This window comes from Humulus lupulus, chromosome 7, assembly GCF_963169125.1.
Source record: "Humulus lupulus chromosome 7, drHumLupu1.1, whole genome shotgun sequence".
Lineage (NCBI taxonomy): Eukaryota > Viridiplantae > Streptophyta > Magnoliopsida > Rosales > Cannabaceae > Humulus > Humulus lupulus.
The window spans coordinates 78,442,053-78,446,703 of NC_084799.1; positions in this window are offsets into that span (position 1 = coordinate 78,442,053).

Here is a 4,651-nt window from a genome sequence, read left to right on the forward strand (position 1 = left end):
CTGTAATAGGATGGGCTTGGAAGTAAGGACGCAACTTCCTGGAGGCTAGAATTAAGCAATATGCTAACCTTTCAATTGGCGGATACCTTAATTCCGCTCCAATCAGCCATTTGCTGATGTAGTAGACCGCTTTCTGTGTGCCTTCTTCTTCCCGTACTAGTACCGCGCTAGCAGCAACTTCAGTAATCGCCAGGTAGATAAACAAAGTTTCTCCTTCGACTGGCTTTGACAAGAGGGGAGGTTGCGCCAAATGAGTTTTTAAGGCCTGGAATGCCTGCTCACAGTCTCCCGTCCATTCAAACTTCTTATTGCCTCTGAGTAGATTGAAGAAAGGGACATATTTGTCAGTTGATTTGGAGATGAATCTACTCAGGGCAGCGATCCTTCCGGTCAAACTTTGTACGTCTTTGATTTTCTCCGGTGACTTCATGTCGATCAGGGCTTTTATCTTATCAGGGTTGGCCTCGATTCCTCTTGAATTTACTATAAACCCTAAAAACTTCCCTGATCCGACTCCAAAGGAACATTTGAAGGGATTCAACTTCATCCGGTACTTGCTCAGCACATTGAAGCATTCTTGCAGATCCCTCACATGTCCTTCTGCCTTCTTAGACTTTACCATCATGTCATCCACATATACTTCCATGTTTGCACCGACCAGATCCTTAAACATGTGGTTGACTAGCCGTTGGTAAGTCGCACCTGCGTTTTTCAATCCGAAGGGCATTACTTTGTAACAGTATAAGCCCGTATCAGTCCGAAAGCTGGTGTGATCCTCATCAGGGGGCTGCATGCTGATCTGGTTGTAGCCTGAGTATGCATCCATGAACGAGAGGATCTCATGTCCTGCAGTTGCATCGACCAGCTGGTCGATCCTTGGGAGCGGGAAGCAGTCCTTCGGGCAGGCTTTATTGAGGTCCGTAAAATCCACACAGGTACGCCACTTGCCGTTAGGCTTGGGGACCAGTACCGAATTCGAGACCCACGAGGGATAAAACGCTACCCTGATGAATCCATTCTCCTTAAGTCTTTCGACTTCTTCTTTCAGAGCTCTTGATCTATCTTTATCGAGCAGCCTTCTCTTTTGTTGCACGGGCGGAAAGGTTTTGTCTATGTTCAGGACATGGCTGATTACTGCAGGATCTATCCCTACCATGTCTTTGTGTGACCAGGCAAAAACCTCCTGGTTCTTTTGTAAGAATTCCACCAGCGCTTGCTTTATAGTAGGCTCTAAGTTCTTCCCAACCTTCACGACTCTGGTCAGGTCTTTTCTGTCGAGTTGGACCTCCTCCAGGTCCTCGACGGGTCCAACATTTTCTTCAAAATCCCCAAAGCGAGGATCCAAATCTCTATCCTCACTTTGGGCAACACCCTATTTGGTGGCTTCTCCACCGGATTGGGCTTGCGTGTCTATTGCCATCTGCAATCGATCTGGGGTAGTGCTCCTCGACGTCCCACTCTTCGCCTTTGTGATCGAGGCGTTGTAGCACTCCCTGGCTTCCCTTTGGTTCCCTACAACGCGTCCTATCCCCGCGTCCGTTGGGAATTTCATGGCTAAGTGCCACATAGAGATGACGGCCCGTAGATCAACCAGTATGGGCCTTCCAATAACGGCGTTGTATGCTGAAGGGCAATCGACCACTACAAAAGTGGTGAGTAATGTCCTTGTTGCGGGCGCTGTACCCGTCGTTATTGGAAGCTTGACCATTCCGGCTGGGGCGAGTCCTTCTCCAGAGAAGCCGTATATGGTTTGATTGCAGGGCTCCAAGTCTTTTACGGAAAACTTCATGCGTTGCAGTGTTGATTTATACAGGATGTTCACTGAACTTCCTGTATCGACCAGTACCCTTTTTACCATCATGTTGGCCATTTGGATGTCCACAACCAGCGAATCAGAATGTGGGAATCGAATGTGCCGGGCATCGCCATCAGAGAAGGTTATCTCACCCTCCTCTGACCGAGCTTTTTTTGGTACACGGTCCTCCACTGTCATCATCTCGATGTCCTGGTCGTGACGTAGAGTCCGAGCATATCGTTCTCTGGCCTTTCCGCTATTTCCCGCGAGGTGCGGGCCTCCGCAAATGGTTAAGAGTGTTCCGGCCACGGGGGCAGGCTGTAATGGTGGCGAGCGTTGGCGTGTAGATGCCTGCTCGTTGCTACCTGGAGCTTCTCGTTGGGAAGTTCCCGAGGCCCGTACGTACCTTCTCAAGTGTCCTTGTCTAATAAGGAACTCGATTTCATCTTTTAACTGGTTGCATTTGTTAGTGTCATGTCCGTAGTCGTTATGGTAACGACAGAACTTGGTGGTGTCTCTTTTCGAAATGTCTTTTCGAATGGGTCCTGGTTTCTTGTAAGGAACACTAGAGCTTGTGGCCTGATAAACCTCAGACTCGACGAGGGCAGTGTAGTTAGTGAACCTAGGTTCATAACGATTACCCTTGGCTCGTTTGTTGTCAGAGGTGGAAGGCTTGTTATACGGCCGTTTCCCACCATTTTTGCCATTACCGTTGCCGTTTTTGTGGCCTTTTTCGTTGCCATTAGGTTTGGAACCATTGGCGACTTTGGCAGGCTCGGCGGCCTTCTTACCCTTGTTCGAGGGTTTCCCATCATCAGCAATGGCTTCCTCGAGCTTGATGTAACGATCAGCTCGGTCCAAGAACTCCTGGGTCGTTTTAACTCCTTCCATTCGGAGACTCTTCCAGAGGGGAGAGCAACGCTTTACCCCTGCGGTAATGGCCATCATCTTGCCTTCCTCTCCTACCGTTTTCGCTCCAACCGCCGCTCGCATAAAGCGCTGGACGTAATCCTTCACTGACTCTCTGTCTTGCTGGAGAATCTCGACCAGCTGGTTTGCTTCGGTTGGGTGCACACGACCCGCATAGAACTGCCCGTAGAATTCCCTTACAAACATTTCCCAAGAAACTATGCTTGCAGGCGGGAACTTAAAAAACCACTCCTGCGTTGCTTCCGAAAGTGTTGCAGGGAAGATCTTGCACCGAGCGTCTTCGGACACTTTTTGAATGTCCATCTGAATTTCAAATTTATTTACATGCGAGACTGGGTCCCCATATCCATCAAAGTTCGGGAGCGTAGGCATTTTGAACTTGCTGGGAGTTTCAGCGTTAGCTATCCTCTGGACGAAAGGAGTACCTTTCCTCCTATCGTGGTCGATATAAGAAGTTCTTCCCCCGACTAGCTGCTGTACAGCCTGATTGAGTGCGTCTATCTGGGCTTGCACTGCGGCAGGAATTGCGGTGGCCTCTGTGGCTGGGGGGAGGTTTTCGCCGTGCCTCTCGCGACAGTCATTGAGTACATCTCTCAGGTCCTCTTCTCTTCTTCGCTGCTCGCTACCTCCGAGCCGGTTGAAGACATTATTTTGTCTGGGCTGCCCTTGGCTGGTCACCTTGAGGTACTTGGCTCCTGCCTTTACCTCTTTCTCCATTCCTCCCATCAGCATTCCCCTTGCCTGAGTCGGCCTCATTGTACCCGTGGCCATCCCTAAACCTTGACTGGCTGTGGTGAGACTGACTGTTCCCCCTATTCCCGTCTCTGGCAGAAACACCCCGAGCGTTAGAGGGTGGCTTGCGCTGGTCGCGGTGTCCCCGTGCATTATCATGCCGTGGGGGTCCACGGACCGCAGAACCTAGCTTCGAGTCCCTCCTGTTACCAGGAGGGTATTGACCTCTGTTTGCTTGGTTTGGCCCATCATTCTCATGGCGTCTAGGACTACGGGGCTGGCGCTCGGCCCTATTCTGCCTTTGCTGCGGGGGATTACCCCGAGCAGCTTGGGACGGTGGATTTGCCTCAGGGTCCAACGAGACATCGTCGTGGGGTGTCTGAGGTTGCTCGGGCCTTTGAGGACTTGAAGGCTGAATTGGTGGGCTAGGATTGGGACCCCTCTGGGGTGGTTCATTCGCGGGTTGGTCAGGCTGCGAGGCAGGTGCGGCCTGATTTCTAGCCAACAGCAAGGCTGCTTCGAGGGCGCCCATGGCTTCGGTCTGGCGGCGATCCACCATCGCCTGTCTCTCGCTCAATTCCACACGCTGTCGATCAATCTCCTGCTGCTGCCACGCCATAACTTCTGCGGCAGTTTCTTGATTGGCCTTCAGACTAGCCAATTCTTCTTGCAACGCGCCCAAGGTGCTCTTCAGCGTCGCATTACCCATTTCCTCCTCTTCAAAATCTAGTTGCGGCTCATCTTCTGCCATGCTTGCGGGGGGAGGAGGAGGTGGTGGATTCGACGGTGCAGCGGCGGTTGCCTGCCCAGTTTTCCTTCCTGCTTTCGCCATTGGTTTTCTTAACAGCAACAAATCAATCTCTCAACGAAAGCACCAAAATGTTGACCCAAGTTTTGGCCAACTGACACGGAGTCAAAACGTGATTGATATGGACGAATGTATAGAGAAGAACGCAATGACAAAAGTAAAGGAAACACAGTAATTTATAGTGGTTCGGCCCCAGGATATGGTAATGACCTACGTCCACTTAGGATAATATTGATATAAAATCAGAGGGGTGATCAAAGAACCAAGGTTCAATGAGTTTCACTCTTCTGTAAGGAACAATACAGATTTACTTGGAGAATTACTCTCGTTTCCTATGATTCAAAAGCTAAAAAAAAAGGGGTCCCTTTTCCTTGAGCCATCTCCTC